The sequence below is a fragment of the Meleagris gallopavo genome, chromosome 2 (genome assembly GCF_000146605.3).
Source record: "Meleagris gallopavo isolate NT-WF06-2002-E0010 breed Aviagen turkey brand Nicholas breeding stock chromosome 2, Turkey_5.1, whole genome shotgun sequence".
NCBI classification, from domain to species: Eukaryota; Metazoa; Chordata; class Aves; order Galliformes; family Phasianidae; genus Meleagris; species Meleagris gallopavo.
The window spans coordinates 40,365,509-40,382,395 of record NC_015012.2 but is presented as its reverse complement, the minus strand read 5'-3'; the positions used below and the strand labels follow the sequence as shown (position 1 = coordinate 40,382,395).

The 16,887-nt window shown below is 37.5% G+C and overlaps 1 long non-coding RNA gene across 1 annotated transcript; it reads right to left on the bottom strand.

The window, feature by feature from the left end:
* Positions 1-3,515: 3,515 nt before the first annotated feature.
* LOC109366029 lies at positions 3,516-16,287 on the bottom strand. The gene is made up of 3 exons (XR_002112017.1): positions 16,229-16,287; positions 13,944-14,025; positions 3,516-4,293 (listed from the first exon to the last, which is right to left on the bottom strand). It is a non-coding gene; the product is annotated as an uncharacterized LOC109366029 (long non-coding RNA).
* Positions 16,288-16,887: the final 600 nt, after the last annotated feature.

The following is a 16,887-nucleotide window of genomic DNA, read 5'->3' as shown; positions in this document are numbered from 1 at the left end:
TTTTCTCCCAGTTGTCTGGAGATGGTATCCAGCACAAGCTGTTCCATCACCTTTCCAGGGACGGAGGTGAGGCTGACAGGCCTATAATTACCCAGATCTTCCTTCTTGCCCTTTTTGAAGACCGGAGTGACATTGGCTATCCTCCAGTCTTCAGGGACCTCCCCTGTTGTCCAGGACCTCTCAAAAATGATGGAGAGCGGTTCGGCAATGACCTCCGCCAGCTCCCTCAGCACACGTGGATGCACCCCATCAGGTCCCATGGACTTGTGGACCTTAGTACTGCCTAGGCGCTCACGCACGTCCTCTTCCTGACTAAAGGGAAGTCTCCCATTCCCCAGACCCTCTCACTAACCTCCAGGGTGTGGGATTCCTGCAGGGGAGCCTTTTCACTGAAGACAGAAGTAAAGAAGGCATTAAGTATCTCTGCCTTCTCAGCATCCCCGTTACGAGGACCCCCACTCACTTAGTAAGGGGCCCACATTCTCCTAGTTTCCTTTTGCTATTAACATACTTGAAGAAGCCTTTTTTATTATCCTTTATCACTTTAGCTAGATTCAATTCCAGACGGGCTTTAGCCTTCCTCGTTGCATCCCTGCAGGCCCTGACTACATTCCTATATTCTTCCCAAGTGATCAGACCCTTTTTCCACATTTCATGGACCTTCTTCTTTCCTTTGAGCTTGCGCATGAGCTCCTTGCTCATCCACAAAGGTCTCCTGCCACCTTTTCCAGATTTCTTGCTCACAGGGACGCACCGATCCTGAGCTTGGAAGAAGAGCTGTTTAAATGCTGACCAGCTCTCAGAGGCCCCCTTACCTTCTAACACCCGAGCCCACGGGATAGCTCCAAGTAGGTCCCGGAAGAGATCGAAGTTGGCTCTCCTAAAGTCCAGGGTAGCAATCCTACTTTATTGCTTTGCTTCTTCCACTCAGGATCTTGAACTCCACCATCTCATGATCACTACAACCCAAACTGCCCCCTACCTTTTACTTCCTTAACAAGTCCATCCCTGTTGGTGAAAATAAGGTCCAGTAACACCCCTCCCCGCGTCGGTTCCTCCACCACCTGCATCAGAAAGTTGTCTTCAACACACTGCAAGAACCGTCTGGACCGTGCGTGCCTGGCCATGTTGGTCGTCCAGCAAATATCTGGATAATTGAAGTCCCCCATAAGCACCAGTGCCTGGGAACGTGACGCTATATCCAGTTGCTTTTGGAAGGCCTCATCAGCCTCCTCATCCTGATCAGGGGGCCTGTAGTACACCCCCACAACAGTGTCACCCTTACCAGCCTGCCCCTTGATTCTCACCCATAAGCTCTCCACTGCTACATCACTCTCCCCCAAGTGAATTTCAATACATTCTAAGAATGTTAAGAAAGTTTCTGTGAAATATTAAAAAAAATTGGTAATGTAATGCAAGCCATCTGAGGTGTGAATATCATAAAGTCCAACAAATAATTTGAATAATTTCCAAGTCCAGGAGTTCCTTAGAAGTTCTGGATGCTGATTTTGGGATCATTTTACTTTTCTGAAAGAACGTACGTAAGCTAGAGTAAAATTCTAAGAAGATTTTATGATTTTCAAAATGAAACCAAGTAATTTATGGAATCAAAATTAAAATTTGTGCCATACGTTGTAAAAGAAAGATGGCTCATAGCTTTAGCACTTCCGGTGGATTTGACTTCTCATCAAAATTAGTTAAACATGCATCTTCAAGTGAAAAATAATCTTATCTGTGTTATGTTTTAAACCATAACAGCATTTGAAATGAACCCTTAATTATAGGGAGTTCAAGTAATAGCAAGTAATTTTATGCATTTCATTGCATTAACTAAACACAATCCTGTAAACAGCAAAAAAAAATATGCAGCTTATATGAGAATAGGTTTCAAGATTTCACAATCCTGTAAACAACAAAAAAAAAATGCAGCCTATTTGAGAAAAGGTTTCAAGATTTCTAAAGAGTATTTTTGTACATTTGCAACTTCATTTCCAGTTAATATAAATACATTCCATTCAAAAATTTGCTGGTAATTTACAGAGTTGCAATCAGATATTCAATTTAGAAAATATTTGGTCATTTATTTTTGCCAGATTTTAAGATCTATGTTAACAGATAAAATTATTTTCACAACCATGTCAGTCATGTCATCAGTTTTTGGAAGTACATACATTTGGTGAAAAATTGTCGAAGATTAAGCACAGGAAGAAGCAAATTTCATCAAAAATCTGACAAACACTTTGAGAACTCACTTCAAATTGCAGCTACTTCCACTGAACCAGACATTCATGCATTAGTTACACAAGGTCAAGTATCCTACTAGTTTATGTTTTTGTTGCTTTTTAAAAATATTTTAATTAAAAAATGTATTATAAAAGTTTCATTCCTTACATACATCCCAAGACAATTCTTGTTCACTCAGTGTAGCCCAGGCAAGCAACAAGGTTGGACATCCATGGGTTAGTCAAAGCTTATTTCATAACAGTAACAACAGCAATTAAATTAGTCCAGGAAAACTGCCTCAGTAGAAGCCAAGTCACATGACCTGCAATAAAAGTATTGCCAGACAGCAGGAAATAGTTGGAAAACAGTGTCAGCTATTAACACTCATAGAAGCTGAAAATGACTCCTCTAAACACAGCAAAAATTCTTAGAACTGTGTACAATATAAACACTACCTTTATCTGTGTGCAGTAAACATCTTGCCAAATAAGAACAAGGTTTCTGCTAGATAAAGATGATGCTAACAGTTCAAAGCATAACTTGTCCAAGTAAGAACTGAACACTGGATGTGTAAACCTCTCAAGTCTGAAGTGACTTGGTATGTTAAGTATATTTTGCTTAAAAATTCCATTAAGCCATTCCCGATGTATTAAAAATCTACCTAAAAAGCACTTTAAATAACAAGTCAATCAATTTCAAGTAAAGATTGACCCTTTAGGACTTGGTAGTGTGTATGTTTAAATTGTACAGATAAGAAAACAGTGTAGTTTTCAAATCACTATTAAATGTAATAGCCTCTAAAAAGATGTGTAGAAATGTCTCTTACCCCAGTCCCCCTCTTTTATTATAGAAACAGTACCTTCCCCAGAAGTAGGGTAATGTACCAGCTTCCTGAGATAAAGCTTTTTCCCCCCCTTTTTTTCTGGCATGGGCAGTTCAGTCAACATTTAAGGAGAGGGACTTCCCATGTCCTCCAAAAGAATGATACATGCTGGCCACGCTGGAGTACAACACAGCATGTGTTTACCAGTACACATCACACAAAACTAGACATCAGTTGCAGTGAGCTAAGCTAAGCTCCTGGGGATTTCCCAAACACAATGCAAAGATTAAGCAATTTCCAAGCAGGCTTTGGTGAGAACTGAATATACTATCGGAGTATCTTATAGGTATTTCTGGTGATTCAAGAATTGCTGCCTAGGTACTGTTCTTAAACACTATCAACTTCATAAATTTCACGCAAAAGTCAGTATTTCAATACACAAAAACTTTTATTCAAAAATGCACGGACAACTATTCTCTTCATGAAGTGAATGAAAATTAGTCATTTTATGCAAATACTTAGTATTATATTACAGAGGACTTCAAAAGTATGATTGAGATTCTACTATTTGAGTCACAAATTTGAAGTGATTTGCTTATAGCTTTATGATTAAAACTACATATCATTAATATTTCTCTGGTGATCATAGTGGACTGAAAGACATACAAATAACAACGAATTTAAGAGGTCTCTCTTTTCCCCCCAACACAGATGCAAAATGTAAAGTTCATTAAACCAGGATTAAGTGGAGATACACATGTGCATGCTATTGCTGATGATTCTAGCTTGATCTGCTTTAAACTCTGACACAAGAGTCTCATGCTGATGCATTGACCTTGTGTTAATGTAGAATCATATCCAAACTACTTAAAATTCTGTGGGAGAGATTCAAGTCTAGCATGCTATTTTAGGCCTCTCCACAATCATTCACTCTGAAACTATATATTGACTCAAGTAATTAAAACGTAATTTTTGTAGTCAGAGCCACTGCAATCAGATAATGTGTATTATCTGAAACTAAAAGTCCAAGCAGTCCCACACTATGATTAATGGAGCTTCTTAAGCTCTATATCTCATAAGGAACCAGAAGTGTCATGCTGGTCCTCTCAACTCTTCCATTCTCTCAGATTTGGTGAGAACTAGCAAGGCAAACGTCCAATGTCCCCCTGATTTAAGTGTGGGCCTCTTGGTGGAAAATCATATATCATAAGATGCTGATAAACAAAGCAGCCTTCAGCACATCACAACTGTAATTGAGAAAAAAAAATGAACACATACAGACTAAAGTGAATGCCAAACATTATCAAATGCACCTCTATTCAGCTCCAGCAACAAATATAACCGTTATGAGTAACTTAGATTAATACTGAGGATGAAGCAGTCCTTAAGAGATGTCAAATAGCTACCCAAATAAACATTTAATTACTACACATTTTGTAGTTGTGAGTAGAACAAGCAATTTACATGCAATCAGAGGATGTCTTGTTTTTTTTCCCCCCCTCCCAAAATCCATGAAGAACAATTTCTATCTTGGAACTTAGATCAACAAAACAGAACCAAATAAGCAATTTGAGTCCTTTCATATAGCGCATGATTTGCTAGACCCTATAGAGATGAGTACTGAAGACACTGTTGGAAGTGCAAACAGATTTATTACTACAAGGAGGATGCCTGCTGTGTGTACGCAGTGTGAAAACTGTAGGCCAGCACTTGCATAGTGTTTCAGAAGTGATCACAGAGGCTCACGTTTTAAGTGCAATACAATTTGCTTCAGGCAGGCTTTTTGGATTGCTAAATGCTACCTACCCTCACAATAGCATTGAGTGGATTTAATGGTGGGATGCAGTCATTTAACTGAGTTTTAAGACATATGGATAGAATATAGTGTTCATTTTTTATTGCATAACAAGAGGTTGGAGATGTGGAAGGGAATGACGTTCACACTGTTTAGGTTCAAAGGCCAAGATTAAGATTTAATCTCTTTAGGTTGGTTAAAAGGAAGTCACAGATTCACAGTTAAGACAAGCCTTTCGAAGAATCTGCCTGTGGCATGGGGGTTGAAACTAGATTATCATTATTGTCCGTTTCAACCCAGGCCATTCTACGACTATTTTTCTTAGCAGACAAATACTACCTCCCATACAGATGCAGCAGCCCATCATCCAGGAATAGGAGAGGATAAACCTCTGCCGTAGGCCTGAATCTGGACCTGAGGCAGCAACCCCTGCAATACTGTTTTCTCTGAGGATCAAGGTTCAAGAAGGGTGAAAATTTAGAGAAGTGCCATAAAAAAAAAAATGATTAAAGTACTGAATATTGTTACTGTCAGGGAACGAATATGTGACTGACATATTCTGTCCTGTCAGTGACTGAATATTATGCCTCCTAGCCAAGGGTTTCTGAAACTCTATTTATTTAGCTCACTAAAAAAATTCGACCACAGCCTGTAAATAAGCACCTTCATGGCAGTAAAATTTCAACAATGAGTTGGGTTTTCAGCCTAGAATACAAAGTTATGGCAAGATCCTATGGCTAGGAGCTGTTGCATGACTAATTCAGAAGACGTTAGGCACATGTTTTTGACAGTGAAAGATCTTTTCACTGGAAAAAATTACTTCAATAAGCCATGGATTATATCTCTTTTCGCCAGTCTCAACGTTTGAATTATGAGTGAATGAGCATAGAGCAGAGAGAAAGTGAGAGGCACAGATATGCTTTACTTTAAGCATACTTCAATTTAGGGAAGCTTTGTGGTGTGGTTGTAACAAAGGTCAGAAAAGATGATGTCAAATATTCCCTTTAACTTTAGGATTAAGGGTTATGAAGTAGACAAGTTGCAAGTTACTACTCTTCTTATTAGAATAAGGAAAAAAATATTACCATGTAAAATAACATGATGAATTCTTAGTACACTTAGTGAATTTTAACATTACTGCTGCATTATTCAGATAGCTACATGTGCCAAATTGTTTTTTTCTCCTAGTCAGTCAATTTTCATAAATACCAAAAACTTAAGAAGGAGAAAGGCTCATTCATGATCACAAGCAAGTGCCATTCACCTGAAAACAGAGCTACTGAAATTGAAGGTGGACAGACTGAACACTTCGCTGCTGCAAAACTGTCAAAATTTCTTAAAGGAAGGCAAAGCCCCCACAGCTTTACTGGTAACTGAGAATACTTTTTAGGCAGTTGCACTTTAGACACACAAAAGCTGCCGGAGATTTCTTTTTCACATACGCTAAGTTTCCACTAGTTTTTTCACACTTCACCAAGCTACTGGTTATTAATGGAACAGAAAATGGTCAGAAGGAAGATGTTCACAGAAATAATAGCCCTTATGCTTAAATAATAAAGCTTAAATGAAATAAGGTTCACGTGTGCATTCAGAGGACTCCCAGAGCCACTGACTGAAGGCAGGGCTGCAAGTATCAGGAATGCTACACGCAGGTTGTTGTGGTCAAGTTTCTTCTTCAATTAACTGTTCACCTATGGTGTGGATTTCATCACAACTGAACTTGCTTGCTCCTACCCAAAGTTCAGAGGCAGCATTTCCCTTCCCAATTGTCATCCTTTGCCTTGCACTAAGCTCAGACGCATCTGATGATTTCCCAGATGTTGCTCAGCCACTAGGATAGCAAATGCCTCCTTTTTTACCTAAGAAAAACCCTGGCACATTTATTCCCCTCTTTTTATTAAATTTAAATAGGAAAATCATCTTTCTTCCCTCCAAACTCTACTATAAGACATTTTCTGCTCTGAAGCATGAGTTAAAAGTTATTTCAGTGCTAGAAATACTTGGTCATTATCAGTGGATTTCTGGATTCCCAGCTTTACAGCAAGTAGTATCAGTGTTTATACCAGGCAAATGGCAAAGTACTGGCACTGGTGGTTAACACTGCAAAATTAAATTTTGAATGTGAATGTGAGACAGAGAGTGGGGGGCAGGGGGGTGGGAAAGAGAAGCTAGAATTTAGAGGGAGAAGGAGGTTGGAAAATAAAACCAACATGAATTTAAGACTCTACAGTGTATTATGAAATATTTCATACGTTGAGACTAATGTAAATACATGATAGACCATGTTGTAAAAAGCTTTTATTATATTCATAACAAGGTGCTGCTGAGCACGTTTTTGGCACTAAATAAATAATAGAGATAACAACACATGCTCATGACTTCACTACATGTGAGTAATGCAGCCAGCACAAGTAATGCCAATAAAATCTTTGTATCTCCACAAGCCATCATGTATTCTCTCTACATATTATGTCAACATTTTTAACTACTACTAAAACATTGATCAGATCACTATACAACTGGATGTTTTAAAATCTTTGCCATCTGGAAAAATTAAGCTCAAAGAAAAGAAATTTTAGAAGGCTCCAAAAGTCAGAAAGAACTTTCTTCCTGAAAAAGTAAATTTGGAAAAGGATAAGCTGAAAGCACAGAGCATTGATGGAAAGTGAAATGATTTAACTTCATTTAATGTGAAAAACAGAGAAAGCACTTCGGTTTCTTAAAAAAATAAAAAAAAAAAAAAAAAAAATTGAAACACTGATCACATTCAAAAAAATCTGCAAACAGTAGGTAAAGGACAAAGCCCACATGATTTTAGTTTTGTAAATTATACAATACCTTGGTCAAATAGTGTTCATTAGTCTTATAACAGCTTCTGTTCCTCTTATGCTATCCCTTTGTGTTCTAGCCTTCCAAGAGCAAGTTGAGGTATTTTAAGCTATCCAAAACCATGAGCTCTTTAGAAAAATGAAAGCTATTGGCTTTCTTTATCCTCTATTTTTCAGAGCACTTATATTATTGTTTCAGGTTTTATATTTCAGACTCCTCTATCTGAAGCAGATACTTTTCGTGGTCTAAGTTAAATTGATGAAATGACCTGTTTTCTTCATGCTTTTTCCAGCTCTCATTTTTCATATGACATTACTTCCCAAAGCAAAGTCCCTTCTCTACTTGCTAAGTATATCTCAAATGGTAGTATGGCAAGAGTACTGCTAACAAACAGAAGCATCACTTTCTTACATTCAATTTCTAACCTCATTAACAGGAAAATGCATAGCCATGTTCCATTATGCATATTTCTGTGAGATCAACTGCTTGATCACTTTATTTCTGAGAGATGGAAAGGGAAATGAGATGTGATATTGTAATGAAACAATTCAAGAATGTAGATAATTGTTTAAGGTATTACTTGAAGGATATAGGATTTATTAAACTAGACCAGATATGCTTCCATTATGAACGGAACTAGGTCTCTGGCAGTAGCTGATGTTTGTTGCTTTGGGGGAAGTGAAAAATCCTCAAAGCCTCTATTTCCTTCTGACTCATTGATAGTTTCTATATTACACATAGCTAGAGACTTTAGGATTTTCGAAGCATCTTTACCAACAAAGTGTTGAACTTTCAATAACCAGGCAGAACTATTCAACTATTTTTGCAAAAAATAATTAATAGTTCTGCATTAGATTTGCAGTTTTCAATATCAGTCATCTCTCAAATATTTATCTCTGTTAGAAATTCCTAGCACACTTTCAACAATTACTCCAATAAACAGAGGAGATCAGCAGTTCATCTAACACCTGGATTTGAAAACAAATAGCCTGGTTTTTCCTCACAAAGAAACTTTCACCCTTTGTGTGCCCAATGCTCATTTTGCTAAGAAATCCTACAGAAAAGTTGTGGTTATGATGATTGTGACTATACTCATGAACTAAAGACATCTAGGGAGTAATTCTGGACAGTGAAACAGGCTTTTGATTTGTTAATCTTTTAACAACCTTCCGAATTCAGCCAGTTTGACCTGGGCGCATTCATATTCTCCTCCATTCTTACTCATAAAATGGGCACTAGCAGGAGCCAGTTTCCAGTTTGGATTCAGACACACAGTCTCAGATTTCAAGAGTTTTTCTGTAAGGATGCGAACAGAGTATATCACTAGCCACAAGACCAGGGAACATTTCCTGGTATCATTCAGCTTACTAGTATATACTTAACCAATGAGACAAAGTTCCAGAGATATAAGGGTTAGTAATGCAATTAGCTCAGCATTCCAAAGTTGTAGTGGTACTAATCTTCCCCTGAAAACAAAAGGTAAATGGCTAATTTGCTCAGTCACATCACATGTACAGCTTTAAGTACTTGCTCAAATCTCAGGACTGCAGATTAAACATGTCCATAGATGCATTTTTATTAGTAGAACAGAGATGCATAAAATATTTGACTACAGTTTTTACACCTATAGCTAACAGAATAAGAAACCAAACTATCGTCAGCTGGGTTTTGTTTTGCAGAAAAAAACCTAATCTCATAGAGAATGCTGTCTCACTGACATGCTGCATTCATGAAAACATTAGGAACTCTATTTACTTTGTTCTCAGTAAGACATAAGCAAGTTAATTCCAAAAGCGATGCAGGTGATCTAACTATCTCCTGTCAACAGGGTAAAGAAATATTTTGCTCACATGTCATACTTAGCTAGACATGTAATTATTCTTGTTTCTTGTCCATTTTCTTACAAGCCAGAAGATTTCTTTATTATCATTTTTTTCCCCCCTCAGGTCCTGCCTTAATGAAAGAGCGTACAGCTCATATAGTCAGTCAAGAATAACTCTTGACTAGAAGGGCTTCTCCCCCGCCCCCCCATTTGTTTTTATGATTCTTGAGTTTATAGACATGGGAAGAGGAAGAACTTTCAGAAGACAAAAAGATCTAGAGATTACTGAGACATTTTACACATAGAAAGCATTGCAATAAACCCACAAAAGTTAGTGTATTGTCACTATCTTATATTGGTTTACACTATGTTCTTACTTTTCCAGCAGTGTGATTTAGACTTTCTTTAAAGAGCTCCAGTGAAACTGTTTATGTTTATGTGTACGGATTTAAGAAAAAAATAGTTTAGTTATGACCTTATGTTGCAGAAGGTCATTGTTTACTAGAATAACGAACAACAAAACATTTCTGTTGTGCAATTAAGATACTTTTTACTGGGTATGAATTATTCACTTGCATGCTTATTTATTTAATTAGTGTCATCAGCAAACTGACAATGAACTTTTTTCTGTTGAAAGAATTCTTGATCTGGAGACAAGGAGGCATTTAGTGAAACATCTTTAGAAAGAATCTTCTGGCCAAGAGTCTGATTGTGGATAATTTCTAAAATGTGTGTAGTACAGCTCTGCTGTGGAAGATATTACATGGAAATTTCAGTTCATCATATGCTTTTTTTTATTTTAAACTGACAACCTAATAAAAGAGACAATCCTGCTAGTAGTTAATGAAAAAGATATCCTTCTTCCAGTTCATGAGATGAAAATTTACAGTTTGAAAACTTACCTTTAAGATTAGAATTTTTGTAGTTGTCCAGAAGCAGGCACTACTTTTGATTAGAAAGATAGGCTTTTCATCTAAAGAAAACTACTGACATATCAAGACATTGGAGAGAGAGTTCCCATCTAAATTAGGACACAAAGTCTGCTGTGGATGAAAGCCATTAAACACAACCCCTCAGACTGCAAAACAAGGGGAGGGAGATATTGAGAGTAGTACACAGGCAGAAGATGACATAATATGAAAATTTATATGAACCAATTGTCTGAATTAAGTGAGCTATTTTATTTTCCTTGTCTAATTTTGAAAAATTTATACCTAAATCTCAACCCAAGTGTTTTCAGTGTACATTACTAAAACATTTTGAGCTGGAAATTTGGAACACTTTCCTCACAAAAGGTCAAAATACAGCATCTACAGTCATTACTTGGTTATAAAGCTGGCTTTCCCCATGCTGCACAGTATGCCTTTAGGAACAGCCAGCCCTGTGGACATAGGAACAGATAAGCGTGCATGCTTTGAGTCACACAGCAGGGAAGTTTTTCCCTGCACTGTGTATCATATGCATCTATATAACGTACATAATTATATAGTTTCATACATATATAAAATACATAAAAATACCTAAGCTAGAAAAGAATGAAACTCCAGCAAAAACACTAGGGGTCCTTCTTAGCAGCAAAGCTTAGCAGCAGTGCTGAAAAGAATTGAGCCAATTTTTGAGACAAATTTAGCTTTTACTGGAAATGCCTTCTCTTGAGAAGGGGGAAGGAGTGGAAAAAAAGGGAAGAAAAGGATGATTTATGGCTTGCTGTTTAAAACCTTCCTGGACCAACTTCACTTTTGCACTTTTTGTCACCTTTCAGCTCTGAAATGGAGGCTGATCTAAACAGTGTTAAGGCTCATCTATCCTCTCTTGAACTTCCCTGCTAGATTGCAAACATCACCACAAAAGAACCCAAATATGGCTTAAACCTAGGCTTTGGAAGGGGGTGGGGACCTGCCAAGCCTGAACTCAGTGCTCAGGCTTCAAGAGCCCTGCAAGAATGTGGTCAAGAAAAGGAAAGGAGATTCATTCCTGGTGAACGCAGCTTGAAATATATACTTGAAAACTTAAATGAATAGGTTTTTAGTTACAGTGCGGTACAGAGAAGAGTAGATGTGGAACAACTGCTTACACAGACATAAAACAGTCTCTCATTCTCTCACTCCCTGGGTCCCTTAGGATGTGGTTGGACAGATGGATACACATATGTGCAGAAGAATCCTCGATAAAAAAAAAACTAAGACGACAGAAAAAGATCTTATGTAACACAACTGTAATGGGGTTCATTATTAATGAGGCTGAGGCTATAACTGAACATTTGTTGGGCATGTCATTTACAACAATTAGACGTTTACTACTTAAGTATTTTTCAGGCACATCTTTCTGTCTATTTTCATATAGAGATTACTTGGCTTATCATTTTTATACATAACTAGCTGAGAGGAAAACACTAAAGACTTGAAATAAATTTTAAAGGCAGTAAGTCTCATTAAGCTTGCAGTAGATTGTTTTCAAAGAAAGCATTTGGCAGCAGCTACTGTGACAATTTTTTCCAGTACCCTTACCATTACACTGTGTATGCTTTATCTTATGCTTCCCATAAACACTTGTGACAAAGACAGCAAACAGCTCAGTAATACAATACTGGATAGAGGTTTACAATCTTTACATAATACCTATATCTATGCAGTGAAATAATACTGCATTTACGCCACAAAACATTGCCTACAAAGCTATAAAGATTGAAAATAACATTTTTAAGAGTTCTTGAGATAAGTTAAATGATTCTCAGTTTTTCACAGGTTTTAATGGGAATTGAGGACTTACTCCTTTCAGAATTTTAGGAAATCCCATCCAAGAAAATTTATGAATTCTGTTCCAGTTACTCTGCACCTGATTTCACTTCCTATTGAGCACAAGGTCTGAGCGCTACCATATTTTTTGCTGAAGGTTTCTGAAAGCTCAGTAGATCTCCAATAACAGCCCCAGAATTCCGAATTCTCTTACTTCTGTAGCTTTGACATAGGCATAGAGTAGGAGGGAAGCAAAGACACTTATTGTGTCAATAGCTTGCATTTATCACAGGTCTCTGTTTTGACCTAGAAATGTTGTTGACAGGGTAAAAGAAACCTGAAACTGATAAATTTGGACTTTTGCCTCAGGATAGAAGACATTTGGCTGCCTGGGACGCAGTACACATGCACATAATCTATGCTTACAGGATATCTCACACCAATCATACATGTGCTAGAGGCAGATATAACTTATTCTATCTATTCACTTTGTGTAACAGATCTGTATATGTGCATCTGCTCAGCAAATACACATGGCCCCTGCGCATCCTAGATAAATCAGATGCATACACACTAATGTTATATATAAATGCTGTGTAAGACTGTCATACCACTCTGCTCAGGTCACTCTGCTGCTCCAGCAGATGTGTTATATATCCACTGCACTGGACTGAGGCTACATCTATGATAATTCATTAAACAAACGATCCTCTACCACTGAAACAACTGCTGTAACTCACATCCATGTCACTAAATTATTTTTATCCTCCCAGATAGATCAGTAGTGTCCAAAGTACTCAGTGGGAACAGTCCATGGCCAAGTCATCACTAGTGGGAGACCATTAATTGCATTGAATTAACACCATTAAAAAATGGTTATAATAATTCACCAATACAAATGAATGAGTTCCCATGCCCACGTGCCCTGATCTTTTTAACTTATGGTACAGCATAAAGTTACTAAGTTGTGCATGTGCATAGATTTCTATACCGAAAATCCCCAGGATTAATCTGACAGTTAAAGATCAATTAACATAGAGATTATTGGGATTTGCTATTGCTAAGATCACATGGTGGGCAATTAAGCTAAGAACTAGCAGCTGCAGAAGTAATACCCAAGTCTCAGACCACACAACTCTTCAGCTTTCTCCATGTTCTTAGATTAATGTGGAAGTCACATTCTTTTCTACTTCATGTTGTCCAGTGGTACATGAATTAAGAGAGAGGCGAACCAATCCTAGACAACACCATGTCCAAACATAAAAGAACTTTCTGGATAAAAAAAACCAACAGCAACTCAGAAAAATAACCCTACATATCCTTGCACAGGGTCTCAAAAAAGTTATAGTACATTAACTGCCTGTAATTCCCTTTCTTGTGAACACCTTAGTTTGGTAATAGAATAAGAAATCCAGAACTATAGGTGAATTAGTGTCATTGGGTCAGATTAAGGATAGATTTCAACTACATGTGGAAAATGTTGGAAGTATCTTGCAAGTGGATTTTGCCAACTTACATGTATGCAGACTGCTAGCAAATAGAGCAAACATTGTTAAGTACAAGGATATTTATAAACCCAATGTTATCTGTGGCCCAGCAGAATTGCTTACAAAGAGCCTTTAAAAAAAATAAAAAATCAGTAACAGCTACACCAAAAACCTATTTGATTATTATTTTTAATCTGCTAATCGCTTGCAGGCTTGCCTGTGCACCTACCTGCAGAGTTTGAGTTTGTTGACCATCACCGAACATACTCGAAGGGATTTCAAAGGTAACTAAGTATTTCAAGTACTCGATGCTGGGAAATGGAAAGTACAATAGGCAGTTACTCATACCACAGTTGTTTAGCAGCAGTTGACAAGAAAATGGGCATGTACGTTTATGGCCAAAATGAAGGACCTGACCCCACAGCAGCAACATCATGTTCTACTACTCTCCTCTTGATGATTCTGCCCTAGGTAGCATGCTAGACAACACTGACCACCAGAGGCAGACACCTATACTGGGAACTCACGCAGTACAAGCCTGTAGATATGAAAAAGCCACTGTCTTAGTGAATGGATCGTAGCCTGGCAGAAAATAGCCACCATCTGCCTCATACAGGCAAAAAGCAGCACTTTTGCAGAGCAGCTCTGACCTCAGAGACTGTACACAGGCTTTTTAATTGGAGAATAGCATCAGGTCCAGATGGGAGGCACATGCACTTGTCCTTGTAACTGTACCGTTCTTGAAAGAGATACTGTAAAACATCCTTTACCTTGCCTGAGCAGAACCTTCTTAGATTTTCCTTTTGTCTATGCAGCACAAAGGAAGACGTAGCGAGACGGGATGTAACTTCAGGTGTTACTGAGGCTGCAGTCACTACCATGAGATATCATTCATCAAATGAGTCAACATCCAAAAGTTACCACTTAAGCCCTAAGGAGACTTCAGCATCAAGAAGATTTATGACAAGAAACTTATGATTTGGTTTACAGTACAGTGTCATCTGATAAAAATAAGTGCAAAGCAGTTGCCAAGAAAAAGGACAAGGAGTAAAAACAACGCAGTAACTTGGTTTCATTTAGTTCACCTTTCAGTCTGCTAGATATCTGGGAACAATTCCCACATAAGTTTATCCCAGATATGCAAAATCCTTTGTCACCATTACAGTTCTTTGACAGGGTTTCTCTCAAATTCCTTAGAATGCTTTTCCCTTCATGACGTGTCAAGAATTCAAGTACTTCTAAACAATTTCAAATTCCAACTAATTACCTGAATAACAAATCATTTTCTAATCTCATTTGTGAGTGTTGCAATTCAGCCAGAAAAAGTAGAATATAGTGAGATTTCTAAGACAAGGCTTTTGTAAGATATCACAAAGCAAAAGTATCAGAAGATTTGGGAACAAGGAGCTTAAAAACACTTTAACATTTACCTCATCTTTTAAGACAGGGCTTTCTAGACAAATATTACAACAAATAGAGAAGGGATTGCAACCTTCAAGCAATGAAAGGAAATAAGTTTTCTGCATGGATTTTGGCAAAATAAAAAAGAAAGCTATAGGAACTAATTTTTTCTCAGGAGCTGAGCAAATTGAGAAGATACTCTGGTTTCTGCAGGGGATTTTCCAGATCAGAACAGCTTAAGTGAGACTAGCTACTTGAACCACAAATACAATAATTAGTGATTAGTGCTAACTGTCAACAGCTAGCAGTAATAATGCTGTTTGAAGGCCTTTATTTCTTTATACTTGCAGCATCTGATATTGTCCAAGAGAAGTTTTGTATAGAGACACACCAGAGATTACTGTTCTAGTTCAATGCATTGTTTTTCTTGCTTTCCTTCACTTCTAATCAATTTTCTACAGCATTATTTCACTTTCTCCTACAACATACAAGAAAATGCTACAGAATGAGAGAAATCTCACTCACTTGCCATTAATGACCTGCTTACAACTCATATAGACTAACATTAAAAATTAGTTTGACTTATACAGTCAAAGACTTAATGCATTTGCAAACGTGTGATCTGTCTGCTATCTCTAGACTGCCCTGCTCAATGTACGCTATTTTTTTTTCACGTTTGCATATCACACGGCATGCAAGACCAAAGCATAAGTTTGCTGCAGTCATAAGAAACTATAGTTCTGTAGAGCAAGAACTAAGCAGAATATGAACTATACTCACAAATAGATGTTGATTTGTAGTAGAATGTAGTAGAATTCCTGAGTATAAAACCTTATGATAGAATTGAGGACAAACATCTTACATTATAAAATGGGAAAACGCAAAGGGTCAGCTCTGATTTATCACACTATAAAGAGCCAACATATTTCAGACACACTCCGGGTCTGAACTACAGTAATTATTAAGTCTCCAAACCTAGATACCCACTTGAGGATCTGCATCATGATGGAAGGCACAACAACAGCAGAGCAGTAAAACATAGGCTACAGCAAGTGAGGATTTACTTAAACACAACAGCAGTAGCCAAAGAAATAAAGAAAAGAAGCTGCTTACCTTTAGAAGACCCCAAGTAGACAAGAATCTCCACCAAAATACCCTCACCTCCACTGCCAACACTTAAATGCGGTCTAGGATGCACCTGAGCTCCCCTGGGTTGACTCTGCCTTCCCACCAGGTGCTCAATCACTGGTTCAAGCCATGAGTTAGCACTTCCACTATACTGTCTCAATTTGGAATGTTATAAATTACTATCGGGTACGTTTACAGAGAACATTTATGTTATATTTTCTATGGGATTAGAACCCATAGGTAGTCATTAGGATGGATTGTTGCCATGAAAATTCATTTAGCTGTGTAACCAAATTACCTGTGTTCAAATGCAGGTAAAAGCAATATCAGAGAATGTCAGATAAGTATACAAGAAACTACTGTAATATGCATGTAAATTGAGAACAGAGATACATGAATGTATCTGCTAGAAAAATAAACAAAGCAGTAAGATTAAGCTAATATAGTCCAAAACTCCACAGAGAACCAATTCATGGGACCACTTTAATAAAAAAGTGCATTTGGGTGAAAACAGTACAGAACTTACTATAAATTTTGGAAAAGAGGACAGATGATAAAATTGTACACAATAGAAACCAGTACAGAAAATCTAACGTTTATGTAAAAGTTTGCTACATGAATGAGAAAATATGTTTTTATTTAGG